This window comes from Lactuca sativa, chromosome 3 (assembly GCF_002870075.4).
Source record: "Lactuca sativa cultivar Salinas chromosome 3, Lsat_Salinas_v11, whole genome shotgun sequence".
In the NCBI taxonomy this organism is placed as follows: domain Eukaryota; kingdom Viridiplantae; phylum Streptophyta; class Magnoliopsida; order Asterales; family Asteraceae; genus Lactuca; species Lactuca sativa.
This window is the reverse complement of record NC_056625.2, coordinates 271,681,178-271,698,818: the sequence shown is the minus strand read 5'-3', so window position 1 is coordinate 271,698,818 and position 17,641 is coordinate 271,681,178.

Here is a 17,641-nt window from a genome sequence, read left to right as displayed (position 1 = left end):
AAACTATGTAAGGCAACGGTGTATAAGTTTAAGAAGCCTTGATAAAAGATTATCAAAGCATTAGGTATTAGAAATATGAACTTAAAGAAATCCAATAGGAATTGTTTTTCTGAAAGTTAAGCTGTTTCTAAATACATGTCAAAGCTAGTGGGAGCATAAGTGTTATGTTTGTAATAATCATCGTGATAGTGGGAGCATAAATGTTATGATTACATGACTATTAAGGCAAGTATTGCAAGTTAGCAATATTAATTATAGAAAACAAGAGTCATACTTTGCAGAGTTGTAAGGGTTGAATAGTTGTTTTGCTATAATTAAGGGAGAGAATATTATGCTTCATTTCAAATCAAAAGGCTTAGGTTGTGGAATATTAACAAGCTTAGTCAAGGATACATAGTGTGTTCTTATATTTCGATTATGATTACGGCATTCCTCTTCGTAATTCGAATTGTGAGAACGTAGCACATTAAATATTATGGCAGAATATTGATAAAGTATCAAATCTTCATGTAAGACATTATGCATCGTGTCCCATACGCTTCGGGTATAGGATCGATTGCAAATGCTATAATATTTGACCATTTTAAAATTTTCCAAATGTGTAGCGCATTTAGAGGGAAAAGGACAAGAATCGGTTTGACTAAGATAATTAAACAAATATCAAAGGACAATCCAAAGTTCGCCGAGGATTGGTCACTTGTGAGTAGTTGGAAGTGTAGTATTGGGTGGACCATATCGGCATTATTATGAATAGAAAATATTCTATTAAGAATGAGTTGTCATATGGAAAATATGGAAACGTTTCCATATTGGGAATTGGATATTGAGAATGAATGTCTAGATTACAAACTTTTATGCAAAAGGATGTTCAAAGGAATGTACTTTGAGTGAGACATCACATCTATGGAATAGTCTTTTAACAATTTCCAATAGAGGACTTTGTAATTTCATTGGCAATAGTCATTGTGACTTTAATGCAGTGATATTACGAAAGGATCGTTGCATAAAATGTTAGAATCTAACATATTCTATAAATGGCAAGAATTTGATATTCTTTCACTTGTGAAAAAGATTAGGAGTTGTGAAATGAGTATGATTGGAGATGTGTTCATTTGATCTATTTCATAAAGTAAGAACCATAGGTAAACATTGTGTGCATGCTAAGAGCATGGGACAAATGTAGTTATAATTCAAGTAAGAAGTTGATTACCCGAAACAACAAATAATGAGTAATCGATATGGTGATAAATAAAATGTGTTTTATTTATACTCAAAGGTTTGAGGCCATATGGGATTAGTATTATTCTTATGTTTCACTTTGCATGTTTTGACTTCATGAATAATTTAATTTGTTTAGAATAGTCAAATTATTCAAACGGGCCACAGTTGTTCATATGTTGGAAGTAGATATGAATGAAGACTGTCGTGAATTGGTGTGTGGATTGTCTAAATAGCATTATACATAAGCAAATGTTTGCTGCAACGTTCATGAGTGCTTATGAATATGATTTGAGCATTAGATTAAACCCACGCTCACTTGGATCACTTCATGGATAATATCACGAGTGATTGGTGAGATGATAACATCTTATATTCTTGAAACCGAGATGTGTGAGTTGTATCTTGCGAGTCGGTTGCACATTGATAATATGTAAATGCACCAGAACTTGGTGTTATAAAACATATTGTTGTGTGTAATTTGGTGAGTGAGTGCAAGCGAGCATTGAGTCAAATTTTATCTGTTCCTTTTATCCAAAGTAGGATAAAAGCAATATTTGTGGGCCCCTCGATGATTTAGTGATGGCACCTAAATGCTTGGCCAAGCCGAGACTAAATTGATGTGTTCAATTGTAGTCTGCTGTCGGTCATCATAAATCTGAATTCGGGAAACAACACATAGACAGAGAGAATGATTTAGATCCATGTCTCAGTCTATACGATATCTAGAATGGAGGAATATATGATCCCTTATCTTAAGGACACGCGTATCTGATAAGATTAGAGTTGACAGCGACTTTAGAAAGCTACGATTGCAGATCAGGATCTGAATTCATACGCAGAATAGTTATTAGACTTATCCAAGTGGGAGACTGTTGGATTAATGTCTAAGTCAATAACTATTTTGGTATCTACTTGACCCGATGGTGCGTGGTCCTTTTGGGTTTCCTTCACCAAAGCAACTTGATAGGATGAATTATGGAGAGAAAGGATTAAATATGATTTATTAATATATTATGAGAATAATATATTAAAGGAGAAATCATATTGTTCAATTAATATTAGTCAAGAATTAATAAGGATTAAGTTTGTGACTAAAAGAGATTAATTAAACTTAAGGGACTTGAACTGTTAATTGTATAATAGTTGAATATTGACCTAATAGACTCCATATTAAAGGGGTCGACGAATTCTATGGGGAAACCCATTAGAAATCGTCCCAAGGCCTTTAAGGAAGGAGACCATGGGTTGCTTAGGGCTTAAGAATCCAAATTAGGGTTTCCTTGTTAGATAACCCTAATAGCCTCACTATTTAAAGAACCCTTCTGCCCCAAAAATGTGGCCAAGCTTCCTTCTACGGTTTCCACACAGTTTGGGCAGCTTCCTTCTCTTCTCCTCTTCATCCTCTTGCTCTTGGTGTTTCTGAACCATTAGAGGAGTGACATTTGTGACTCTAAGCTTTCTAAAGTCAATACAAGAAGGATTTGTGATTGTTATTGCTACATAACAATCAAGGTATGATCTAAACCCTAATTTCTATGTTATATTGATTATCATGTGCTAGATCTAGCATTTATAGTCTTGGATAACTTGCATGTACAATAGAGAAACCTAGATCCAAGCATTAGGGTTTGTATGAGCACATAGGATGTTCTTATGGCTAAAACTCATCACTTTATACTTGAGAACTAAAACGGGATCTTCATTACTATGTTTATAGTTGCTAAGTGGATACACTAAAGCTATATGTAATTAGGATGTTATAGACTTAGAATCTGTGAAAATTTTACTTTACCCTATTCTGTGTGAATATGGAGTTAAGGTCACTTATTTGAAGGCCTATCCTATTTAGATTAAATATAACTGGTATGCTCTTCACAAATAGCAATGTAACGGATGAATATTTTCTAAATAATTATCTAGATAGTTCGTCTAATAATTATTTTCTTACCTCAATTCTCGCATAGATAACATGGCTGGATTCCATCCCCACGACAACCAGTATCTTCCGAACGAAGTCATTGTTGGCTGGTTTGGAGAAGAACCAGATAATGCTCATCCTATCCCTTTGAATGATCACCATGATGAAGACCTTTTGGATGGTGCTAACTCCGAACCCGAGGTTGAGAACCTACCCCAGGCAGCTCCCGTTGCAATTCCTAACCCTCGTCCGGCTTTTCATGGCCTGGCTCCTGAGTGGGTGGAATTCTTGGAAACATGGAGCCAAGGACAAGATCATCCCATGCCATTTAATGGTGATCGAAGCTTCTATGGCCTAAACAATCGGGGCTCGGCAGACAGAATCTTACCAATCTTGGTCCGCAGAGTGGCCCGAAATGAGATTCAAGGCAAGACAGTCCTACATCAGATCACTGAAGTTGTCGCCGATGCGATAATGCATACCCTCCGCACCATTCTTCTAAAAGACGCTCGCAAGAGATCTGAGAGAAACCATGAAACCCGGCTGCAAGCACTGGCCGAATCACGAGCCGAAGTCATAGAGCTCCGAGTAAGCCAAAGGGTGTACGAAAGACACCTACTTGATGTGGAACGTCAACTGGCAGAACTAAGAGTTCACCAGAGGGATGACTGTCGCTAGTAGTAGATGCGTTACTTTATTTTCCTTGTTAAAAGGAATTGTCTTTCTGTCTATGCCCTACGAGACATTTTGTATAAAATTATCTTGTACCGTAAGTACTTTTGGTTAGGTCTTTATGCTGTCAAGGACTATCTTCTCTGGATATGATGTAAGACCTTTTACAAGGTCATTCTCCCGAACTTGTACATCATGAATATCTACTGACAGTTGGCTAACTTCTATGTCATTCTTTATTCAAGAACCCTTATCATACTTTCATGGGAGTCTATCTGAAACACGCTTTAGTCAAGTCATTGGACTATAGTAATATAACTCCGTAGACATTTCCATGTCTCTTTTAGTGGTTGGATCCTGTTATTCACCAACCAACGATACCTCGGCTTGAACGACAAACCTCTTGAGACCATTTCACGAACTCACTTCCACTCAGTACTAGGACTGCATCATAGGTATGTAGGTCAAAACCTTCGCGAACATACTTTCAATCCGTATTAGGATTGCATCATAGGGATGTGGGTCAAACTCACAAAAACATACTTCTATTCTTTACATAAACAATCGAACTACGTATAGGTTCAAACATGCTCGCTCACAAGTTCATTTTCTTTCCATGAAATAGAATCATGTCGCCAAAGAAAAACAATCAACCCATCAACAAAGCACCGACCCTTCAGATTAATGCGGCTATCTTTCAAGTTGCAGTCTCGGTTGCCGTGTCAGCTATTCTGATCCACCTTAACGCTAACAACACGAAGGTTAGCGGAGTTGTTAACAACAATTTCAATCCAGGTAACAATCATGGACCTCAACGAGCAACAAACTACGATGATGCCCCGAGTTCCAAGACCACGACTAACAAACAGAAGTTTTGGGCTAAAAAGAAGGACAAATTGCTTCGAGGGGTGAACAAGAAACAACCACCAGTAACGACCTTCACAGCTACGACATCTGTACCTCCTACTACCATCCTTTCGGGTATACCAGTTGTCCCTATCCCAGCCAGACAATATGCTGGAAATCTCCCAAAATGCATCAAATGCAGTTATCACCACCATGGACCTTGTCAGGAGATACAGTGCTCAAACTGCAACAAAAAGGGGCACACCATACGTTACTGCAAGAGACTAGTAAGGCCGATCAACCAGGTGCCCAACACCAGTGTGAACCAGGCTTGCTACGTTTGTGGCAAGGTGGGTCACTACAAAAGGAACTGCCCAGAGGCAGCAAATGCTGGCACAGACGGAAGTATGCTACTGACCACCGTCACAGGAGGGAGTACTATGGACCTACATTAATGTAATTTAGGCGTTTCGTTGTAACATACTTATAAACTATCCAGAACTAGTGCAACTAGAGCCTTATCATTTGCGGGATCCTGTCGGTATATGGATGTTCGTGCTGCGTATACTTGTCTTTTGTATTATAACTTATTCGCATCAATAGTCTTGTAGTAAATCTAAAGTACTGTAACTCTGTTGATGGTTGCACGGTTGTGTTTTGTCTGTAACGCCTTATGTTCAAATCTAATGTCTTTCAGTTTCCTTATGATTTCGACATTATCATACGACTCGATTCAATTTGATCCTCACGGACACAGCTTCATACGTACATCTCTTTCTTCGAAATCGCCTTTCCAGTGAAGCCGTCATATCAGAACACGGAAGCACTCATGCATGGAGTACCTCATAGTCCTTTTCCTTTCCAAAGAAATCCCCGAAGTACCACTCGTTTAGTACGTCAAGTTCAATCAAAGGATTCATACGGTTAATCTATCACTGAGGAATGTATACATAAGAGTGATATATAATCAAGGTTCTACGGGTTTAGAATTGATGATTCCACTTTAACTTCTTTTCCTCGATGAGAGGTGAGCTTAAAGAAGAATCAGTTATTCGACTACCTTTTCAGCTTTAATTATATACGACTCGTATACTCGAGATTGTGATCGTTGAACCATATATGAATTCTAATATGAACTTCAGGATGGAGAACTGCCCAAGTCTACGAGTAATTGCATCGTAATGTGAACAAACTTAGAATCCAGTATGACTCCTGTAAAAAGATCGCACTACAGTCTAAACACCTACGGAGATACAAGAACAGTCCAGACAACTTAGTGAACTACTCAGTAATAGAATTGGAAGACCAGACTTCTCACCCTAGAGAGCTCCGGTCTTATTCTTTCAGAGATTAACGGATTGCATCATATGTACCTTGACTATCGAGGACTCCGTCCAGATTTTACATTAGAAATCGTTGTCTCTGCCTCGCATAGATGATTGGTTGAGCAAACGCAAGGAAAGAATTACTTTCAGAAATGGGCCTGAGATCCCAATATCACCAGTTTGAGTGTTAGGGAAGGAGGTCCGGAAGACTACCTTCTGAACTCGATGCGGACACTTCGAGTCCGTAGTGATACCCCTCAGATAGGACCAATGCGCCTGAAGCATTCATGAGATTAATGAATAGAGTCCGTCTTTCTTACTTGGATCAGTTCTGATGGGTTTTGGTCATGAGAACATCATATGTGCTCATACAAACCCTAATGCTTGGATCTAGGTTTCTCTATTATACATGCAAGTTATCCAAGACTATAAACCCTAGATCTAGCATATGATAATCAATATAACATATAAATTAGGGTTTAGATCATAACTTGATTGTTATGTAGCAATAACAATCTCAAGTCCTTCTTGTATTGACTTTAGAAAGCTTAGAGTCACAAATGTCACTCCTCTAATGGTTCACAAACACCAAGAGCAAGAGGATGAAGAAGAGAAGAGAGGGAGGATGCCCAAAACGTGTGGAAACCCTATAAGGAAGCTTGTCCACGTTTTTGGGGCATAAGGGTTTTTTAAATAGTGAGGCTATTAGGGTTATCTAACAAGGAAACCCTAATTTGGATGCTTAAGCCCTAAGCAACCCATGGGCTCCTTCCTTAAAGGCCTTGGAACGATTTCTAATGGGTTTCCCATAGAATTCGTCCACCCCTTTAATATGGAGTCCATTAGCTCAATATTCAACTATCATACAATTGACAGTTCTAGTCCCTTAGTTTCATTAATGTCTTTTAGTCACAAACTTAACTCTTATTAATTCTTGACTAATATTAATTGAACAATATGATTTCTCCTTTAATATATTATTCTCATAATATATTAATAAATCATATTTAATCCTTTCTCTCCATAATTCATCCTATCAAGTTGCTTTGGTGAAGGAAGCCCAAAAGGACCACGCACCATCGGGTCAAGTAGATACCAAAATAGTTATGGACTTAGACACTAATCCAACAGTCTCCCACTTGGATAAGTCTAATAACTATTATATGTATGACTTCAGATCCTGATCTACAATCGTAGCTTTCCAAAGCCGCTGTCAACTCTGATGCTATCAGATACGCTTGTCCTTTAGATAAGGGATCATATATTCCTCCATTCTAGATATCGTATAAGACATGATTTCTAATCATTCTTTCTATACTATTTATCGACTTCCGATTTATGACGACTGACTAATTGAACAAATCAAATTAGGCCTAGCCCGGCCGAGCATTTACGTTTGTCATCAATAAATCATCGAGGGGCCGAAAGATATCGCTTTTATCCTACTTTGGATAAAAGTAACGGATAAACTTTGATTCAATGCTCGCTTGCACTTACTCACCGAATCACACACAACAATATGTTTTATGACACCAAGTTACTGGTGCGTTTACATATTATCAATGTGCAACCGATTCGCAAGATACAACTCACACATCTCGGTTTCAAGAATATAAGATGTTATCGTCTCACCAATCGCTCGTGGTACAACTCATGGAGTGATCCAAGTGAGCGTGGGTTTAATCTAATGCTCAAATCATATTCATAAGCACTCATGAACATTGCAAGAAACATTTGCTTATGTCTAATACTCTTTAGACATTCCACACACCAGTTCATGACAGTCTTCATTCATACCTACTTCCAACATATGAACGACTGTGGCCCGTTCGAATAATTTGACTGTTATCAAACAATTAAATTATTCAGGAAGTCAAAACATGCAAAGTGAAACACAAGAATAATACTAATCCCATATGGCCTCAAACCTTTGAGCATAAATTAAACACCTTTTATTTATCACCATATCGATTACTCATTATTTGTTGTTTCGGATAATTAACTTCTTACTCGAATTACTACTACACTTGTCCCATGCTCCTAACATGTACACAATGTTTACCTATGGTTCTTACTTTGTGAAATAGATCAAATTGAACACATTTTAAATCATACTCATTTCATAACTCTGAATCCTTTTTCATAAGTGAAAGAATATCAAATTCTTGCAACTTATGGAATATGTTAGATTCTAACATTTTATGCAACGATCCTTTTGTAATGTCACTGCACTAAAGTGACAATGACTATTGCCAATGTAATTACAAAGTCCTCCATCGGAGATTGTTACAATACAATTCCTTAGATATGATGTCTCTCACTCAAAGTACATTCCGTTGAACATCCTTTTGCATAAAAGTTTCTAATCTAGACATAGATTTTCAATTCCCAATATGCAAACGTTTCCATATTTTCCATATGACAACTCATTCTTAATAGAATCTTATCTATTCATAATAATGTCGATATGGTCCATCCAATACTATACTTCCAACTACTCACAAGCGACCGATCCTCGGCGAACTTTGGATTGTCCTTTGATAGTTGTTTAATTATCTTAGTCAAAACCGATTCTTGTCCTTTTTCCCTCTAAATGCGCTAGAGATTTGGAAAATTTTAGAATGGTCAAATATTATAGCATTTGCAATCAATCCTATACTTGAAGCGTATGGGACAGGATGCGTAATGTCTTACATAAAGATCTGATACTTTATCAATCTTCTGCCATAATATTTTATGTGCTATGTTCTCACAATTCGATCTATGAAGAGGAATGTCGTAATCATAATCGAAATTTGAAAAAACACTATGTATGCTTGACTAAATTTATTAACCTAATTCTTTAGATTTGAAATCAAGCATAATATTCTCTCCCTTAATTATAGCAAAACAACTTTTCAACTCTTGCGACTTTGCAAGGTATGACTCTTGTTTTCTATAAATAATATTGCTAACTTGCAATACTTGCCTTAATAATCATACAATCATAACATTTATGCTCCCACTATCAAGATGATTATTATAAACATAACACTTATGCTCGCACTAGCTTTCACATGTATTTAGAAACCAGCTTAACTTCCAGAAAAACAATACTTATTGAATTTCTTAAGTTCATGTTTCTAATACCTAATGCTTTGATAATCTTTTATCAAGGCTTCTTAAACTTATACACCTTTGCCATAGATAGCTCATATGTGTATCTAAACAATTCAGACTAATTGCCAAATCTCATAATTCGAATCATGGAAAGGGATACTGTAACCATAATCGAATTCGAGAATACAATTTCACGATCACTATCTTCTTAAAAACTCTGTTAGTGAAAGCATTTCCTCACAGTCATTTTCATGAAGGAGGGAATCTTATGACACTTAGATTTTAATGGTGTATGTTTTCCTATCCATGTGAATTTGTTAAAACCAAAGTTTACGACAAATTCAAACTCAAATGGACCGAACTTTCTTAATCTTGATTTCTTTGCCTTATGGTAACACAGCTGCCGACCATGTCTTCCAAGTAGTTAAGCAGCTCACCTTTTCCTGTCAATATATTTTTCATTGATCAAGGTCCTTGCCTTTTATGCATTCAAATGAGAACTCATAGAACTGACATGCATAATTAACTTAATTGGAACAACACAGAAACAAAATAATGTCAACACGATAGGTTGTAAACCTCAACTCGTGTGCTAGTGATGATCGATAAGGTCTATTTTGATTTGTTCTTTAAACCTTTCAAGACCATTAAGACTCCCACTGACTCCTTGACATATAAGATTCTCTTGTCAATAAACATTTCTTAACAAACAAATATTCAAGAGTTAGTGTAGTTTTTATCAAAACACTTCATAAATTTTTCCTAGTTGCTCTTTGTCTTATCCGAGACATCACAACTTTCCATATTTGATGAATGTTATAAACTTTCCTAATACTTGTCACTCAATATCGCAATCTTAACTCTAAGACTTGTTTTGGAACAAAGTATGATTGACTTTCTGATTTAACCATTTCTTTAATTCTTGATTCCTCTTCTTAGACATACAATTGCACTAAGACTCACTTAGAGGATCAATTGAGATATGGTTCATAATCATTCAGACATATCATAAAGCATAAAAGGTACTCTCCCTTCTTCTTAGAATAGAGAAACTTTTATCTTTCTGCCTACTTGATTCTTCTTATTTGTTCAGCTACTGATTTAAACTCTTTTAATCAATACAGAATTACACTTAATCTTATAAGTATATTCATATTTACTAAAACTTTAGTAAATCATGACAAATATCTTTGTTATTCTTGTGGTGGAATTGATCAGCACACAACTTTGTGTACTCAATCTCGTAGTTCTTCACTTGACACTTTGTCAATGAATTAGTCTAATTTCCAAATATGAAATTTCTCATTCATCGTGTAGCCAAGTTGCATGATTCCAAGTTTCTGTCCAATTGAAACTTGGGCGATGAGAAACTTTCCTTATTCGGTAAATTTTCGAAATTTTCACAAATAACATAGTTAAGAATCAAATCCATTATTGCTAATAATAGAAACATTTTAACATCAATTTTTCATACATGCCATTGTAAGGATAAATAAATAAAATTTATTTTATTACGGAAAAAATTTGTCCATACAATGCAATTCATTGAAAAACTATGCTAATACATCTTTCTTAGCAATATAATTCTAACTCTAAGTAGCAGCTCAAAAATCTAATCTTCAAGTAATGCGATCGAAATCCATTCCTTCACGGTTAGATTCTGCTCACTTGTTCCTTTAAGCTTCCTCTCTTTTCTTTGATCCTTCAAAACATTAATTGTAATCTTATCACATTATGTATTAAGAATCTAGAATAGGAACTTAAAAGCGTTAGTCAATGGATTTTACCTAAAGCAGAGCCATACGTTTTGACTCTCCCATCTCTTAGATCTCTTAGGTAAATATGGCAGCTTCGTCTCCAATGCCCCTCCTCTTGGCAATAAAAGCAAATTTACTATTTTGGAACAGCACATGGAACTACTTCATATATTGCCTTTTTCTTATGATCAAACTCTTCGATCATGGCATGTCTTTCGTTGTCATTGCCTATATCCATAGAGGTCTGGAAGGCAGATTCACCTATCAACTTTGCTTTTCCATTACGCCAAACCATTGTTGATTCAGTGACAATAATCATGTAGGTGAGATCTATAAGGGTCACGTCGTGGTTCATGATATAGTACTCTCTTACGAACTCACTATACGAGTTAGGAAGTGAATGAAGAACCCAATCAACAACCATCTCCTCACAGACAATGGATCCCAACATTCTTAACCTATCAATGTGTGACTTCATCCCTAGGACGTGTGCACACACCGACTTTCCTTCTTTATGTTTACTTGCCAAAAGGGCTTGAGTGAGCTGGAACTTTTCATGCCTTCGAACTTGTGGGTTAGGGAGAATAATTGGAGGAGGTGGAGGAAGTGAAGCATGATCTCTTGTTCCTCGATCGAATCTTGGAATATCATCTTCATGTGGAATGCTTATTCCACGGGATTTGGGAATACCATAGTTGTCATACTTTGACATCTACAAAATGACCCAAATGAGATATTAAGGCTAGGACCCAACATAATATGCTACAACCTAGAAAAGGGATGCCGTAATCTACTTGCAGAATATTTGAAGGTAAGTGAATGATGATTCACTAATTTTCCACCATGAAAAACGAAGAGGAAATTTAAGTTTTAAATTTATGAAAACTCCTAGATCCTTTGAGATTCATTGAACATTTCAATGGCATGTTTAAATCTCGATATGCCCCTCTAGTTTGTGACTGGGATGTCGAGGATCACAAAGCGGGTGTGAATAACCATGCAAACTTACATGGTGCCCTCACATGTTACAGTCACCTATTCGATGTGCCGGTAAACCACACACGCTCCACCGAATTATGACAAACATTGAGTCATCCTTTGCTACCTTTTCTTAGAACCATTTAGTGTTTCGGTAAACCACACATGCTCCACTAACGTCATCGCAAGGGTACAGAGTGTAGTTTCATGGAATTGCATCAATTCACTTTTGCCTAAGTAACTAAGATTGGGAATTTGTAAAACATTTAGTTACTTTTTTACTTCATTATACTTATAATGGAAGGTTTCTGTCCTATCCTACCCGTTTGGCTAACGACCCTCCACTAGTCAAGAGTGCGGTGGGTAAGAGTGGATACCCATTCAATCGCCATTTTATAGGCAATTTCCTTAAACACCCCTTATAGACCTGCTTCGCGAATGAGGTCTACTAACGGTAAGACTAACTTTTACTCATACATATATATAATGTTAGACTTTTAATGTTATATATAGTATAGGGTGTATTTTACACTTTTAAAATATTAGGTGGTCAAATTTAACAATTATACTTTTAATTCAATTATATTGTAAACCAAAACTTTATGGATTTATTAAACCTCTTTTAATTATACACGTTAATTAATTAATAAAACCATAAGGGTGTGATTTGAACTTTTCAAAACAATACTAGGGTTTTAGAATTTAACATTCCTAAATTAAACTTTTTAATCAACTTTTAAATTCCAAAAGTTGAGGACTAATTTTGAAACATTTCAACACATTAGGGTTTAGAATTCAAATATACATCAAAATTAACCTTTTATTCAAAATTTAAATTCCAAAACTTGAGGGCAAGTTTTGAAACCTTTTTTCAAAACATTAGGGTTTCAACTATTTAAATTTCAAAACAAAACTTTTGAGTTTAAATTTAAACTATAAAACCTAAAGGGGGGATTGAAACTTTTCATAACACAAGGATCAAATAACAAATAATATAAATTAAACAACTAATCTTATCATTATCTATATTTGATCTAATTTCAATTTCTTGCAAAATAAGTTACCCAATTAATACAAATAATCAAACTTTATCATATAAGGAAGTTATTATCTAATCAATTGGTAATTATCTTTTGTTTAATCAAGGATATACTCATAAATATGTATAAAATCGGATTTTAATGATCTAAAACTGATAAGGCAAGTATCCATGAGTAAAACAGAAAGAAATCCTGAAATCCCCTCTTTCTGACGCTCGAACTCGCTGAGTACCCATATGGACTTGCCGAGTAGGGGCCTACTCGCCGAATCCATAATGGGACTCGCCGAGTCCATCAAGCAGGCTCACAAAAATCAAAATTTTCAAGCATGAACAAATTAACAAGGCATCAATACAATAGAAACCAATCAAGTCTCTGATACCACTGATAGGTTTTGGTCATTAGAACATCCTATGTGCTCATACAAACCCTAATGCTTGGATCTAGGTTTCTCTATTGTACATGCAAGTTATCCAAGACAATAAACCCTAGATCTAGCATATGATAATCAATATAACATATAAATTAGGGTTTAGATCATACCTTGATTGTTATGTAGCAATAACAATCTCAAGTCCTTCTTGTATTGACTTTAGAAAGCTTAGAGTCACAAATGTCACTCCTCTAATGGTTCACAAACACCAAGAGCAAGAGGATGAAGAAGAGAAGAGAGGGAGGCTGCCCAAAACGTGTGGAAACCCTAGAAGGAAGCTTGTCCATGTTTTTGGAGCATAAGGGTTCTTTAAATAGTAAGGCTATTAGGGTTATCTAACAAGGAAACCCTAATTTGGATGCTTAAGCCCTATGCAACCCATGGGCTCCTTCCTTAAAGGCCTTGGAACGATTTCTAATGGGTTTCCCATAGAATTCGTCCACCCCTTTAATGTGGAGTCCATTAGCTCAATATTCAACTATCATACAATTGACAGTTCTAGTCCCTTAGTTTAATTAATGTCTTTTAGTCACAAACTTAATTCTTATTAATTCTTGACTAATATTAATTAAACAATATGATTTCTCCTTTAAGATATTATTCTCATAATGTATTAATAAATCATATTTAATCCTTTCTCTCCATTATTCATCCTATCAAGTTGCTTTGGTGAAGGCAACCCAAAAGGATCATGCACCATCGGGTCAAGTACATACCAAAATAGTTATGGACTTAGACACTAATCCAACAAGTTCGTCATTCTCAATGTAACGACTTACTTATCTACCCTTGTAGTAAGAAGGAACCCGCGGAAACATTACCCTCGGAGATACTTCTCGCAAAGTTCTTTAAACACAAGTTTTGGAATTGAAGAGTCAAAATTTCCTAAGACACACTATTAGTGATGTGGAAAATCTTGAGTACTCTGTCAATTTATCAAAACTATTGAGAATTTGTCGACAGAAGAGCCGCTGACAGGAATTCGCCAAATTCTAGGTCTTACAAACCTACTGTCATAGTTCATCCAGAACTCCTAGCAAATCAGAGAAACCTTTATGACTTTAACCCAACAGGGGGTGGCTCTTGACTGGGAAGTTAAACAAGAAAAAGCAACCTTGGAGATTCCAAGTGAGAGAACAATTTCTTTAGGAAAACTCACTCAGGGAATAGCTTAATGCGCTTAGTAAAGCGTGGAAAGCTAAATCCAAGATAGTCAGGATCTCCGAGATTCTTACCAGAATCGGTCCTGTATCTCACAAACTAAACCTACTCCGCGAACTCAGTAACGTACATTTTACCCTTCGCGTCTCGATCTTGAACCCGTACCTTTCCGTTAGGACTCTCGTAAGTCCAACCCGACGAGATTGAGATTAACGAGATCCTCGCTTTCGTAATAGAACCATAGTGACCCTCAACCGAGAGGTCAAGCAGACGAAGCAACGTCATCGCCAGTTAGTGAAGGTTCGTTTGGATACCAACCGAGGACCCGAATTCGCTTATGAGCGTGAGAGCCAATCGATTAGGAAGTTTCGACCTCATGACTCGATCATTCTTACCTACTTCCTTACCTAAATTCTAATTTCGGGACAAAATTCCCTTTAACAGGGGGATGATGTGACAACTCGAAATTTTCATTCGGTCAAAACCCTAAAAATCAATCACTTCAATTTAGAGTTCAATTACATTATTACTTATTTTTAACAAATTTAAACTTCGTTTGATTATTTTAATATTATTCTTTAAATGAACGGGTGAAACAAAATGCCGTCTCGGGTTTTGAAATTTAAAAACCGCAAACACCTCGTGTCTTAGAAGTTCCCGGCCAAACTTTTATTTTTGGGTCAAAAAATCATCCAAAAAACGTAAAATCATGCCTTAAGCATGAGTTTACTCCCCAAACTAGTCATTTTATGTTTACTCCCCAATTACCAAAAGAGTAAACTCCAAAAGTCCTCTCAAGTATCATCCTAGAATTTATTCAAGATCTTCAAACGAGTAAGTGTTTCTCGCCCTTTCAAGTTAGTATATCACTTAATCTAGTTGTTGTACATCCTACTTATTGTATCAATCACATGTGATTAATAAGCAGCATTCAAATGATTTACAATTCATTAGCCGTTTTACCAAACAGTTTCCTTCAAATGTTTTTCATAAACACTTTGTATGTCTAAAACTCCTTATGAAACTGTACATTTTACTCTATATGTTTCATTTCAAAGTCATTTACAATTGTGTTTCAAACAAATGTTTCTTTATACTTAAACTGTTTTATCAAACCCATGCTTTCAAACCGTTTTATAGATTGGCATCAAGTCGATCTTTTCTTAGATGATAAGTATGTTCAAAGGTTTTACAAAACTTATTTTATGCTTTTATATTATCAATTTCATGCCTATATATGTATAGTTATATAAGGAATGTTTAAAAGACTTAGGAAGGCTATCCACCCTATTTCCTTTTCGCGCTTGAGATGTGGTCTGGTGGGATATCAGGTACCCGTCCGAAGGTCGTTTGAATATTAGTTATATATCATGTGTACATATATAGTCATAAAGTTTCGTCCAGTCCATTCAGTAGCCTTGGGTAACAAGGGTATACTTCCATGTTTATACATACCAGTTACATTACTAGTAAGCTGCTATATGGGTAGTTTAGGAAGATACTAGAACTATTACTAGAACGCGATATCATATAATGTAACGCCTGTGTTTCTGAGCTTGCCATTTTTAGCAATGTAATGGTCTAGGTTAACCTTTGTAACCCGTTTTGAAATAATAAGATTGTATTATTTGAGTATTATGTGTTTTGTGTTTAATTGCTTAATTATGTGGTTTGATTAATTAAGAATAAAAATAAGCGTCAAAATTAAAGTGTAAAATAAACTTGATATCTTTGGATAATGTTGTAGTAGTTGAAACGAGATTTCCGAATATATAAAGAACGCCCAAATCTGACTTCGTATGAGGAAGTTATGATTTTTCTAAGTTTTGACTTAGCGGTATGCAGCCCGAATTACTCGATTTGAGATCGAGCGGTTTTTAGTCGAATCGATCTAAACGAGAATCGAAGATCTCGTTGTTGGTATCGAAGCAATGACAAGTTAGGCGAGAATGGACGTCAAACGAAGAAGTTATGAATTTATAACGAAGTTTTTCTGTCCCGGCCTACTAAAAATAATTAATAAAAATAAATTCAAAATTAGCCGACGGAGTCTAAACGAAAGTTGTAGAGCGTAGTCTCACCTTCGCGTGGATATAAAGAACGTCGACAACGGAGTTCGTATGAAGAAGATATGAATTTTCGAAGTTTATTAAATAACTAATAATTAAATTTAATTATTAAATCCCGGTATTATCCGAAGATGAGTCATCAGACTCATCCGAAGTACACCCCGCGTACTAGCCTACGACCGCGTACATCGAGGTATGTCGACATTCGCACTTGAGTATTTCGGATACGTAAGCCATGACGATCCGAGGCATACGCCCCGCATACTCCGAGGTTTCAGCCTCTATAAATAGGATCCAAAGGCAGCCGACTCCTTTGCTATCATTCTCACTTCTCTCTCCCGTTTTACCTCGATTTGCGTGCCAGAAGTACCCCAAAGCCCCGGTAATATTCTCGAGCCCCGAAGCAAGTCCCGAGATCCCAAAATCCCGAGAAGTGCGATTCCCGAGCCGAAGCTCTGTCCGCGAGAAGTTCGATTTTTGTGGAGATCTTCTAGATCTGCCGAAGAATACTACTTCTGTAAGACGTAGTGTTGTCCGATCATCTTCTAATCAAGTGAGTGCATACTACCTTTCATAAACACGATAACAATACAAGTATGGTTTGAGTGTATTAAGTATATTGTTGTTTATATGTGTGAGTGTGTAGTTACTTTCTTCTAACGCATAATTATGAAGTATTTTATACGGAATACGTATTATGTGTATAATTTTGTGGTTATGTGTGTGAATGTGTATTCACTTTCTTCTATCTCATAGATATGATTTATTCTCTATGACATATGTGTTATGTGTGTGTCTGCCTCATCTGTTATGTGGAATATGTATTGATTAAAGCATGCTATATAGGTTTTTGAAACTATGTATAAAAATGTATATTTTTATCTACTAATATGTTGGGTAGAACATGGGTAGATAGTTGGTGTGTAATAAACAGATGAGAGGCCTCGTTGTTGTTTGATTTAGTCATCTAGCGGAGTTTAGATGACGACCACGGACTTTTCTAGACAGTCTTGTGGAATATTAGCAGGCTCGCCACCTGTAGGTGTTAATGAACTTGGGTGTTCATTCGTTGTACTTCATCCCCCTCATGGTTGCCTTATTTGACTTATATTGCTGAGGAAC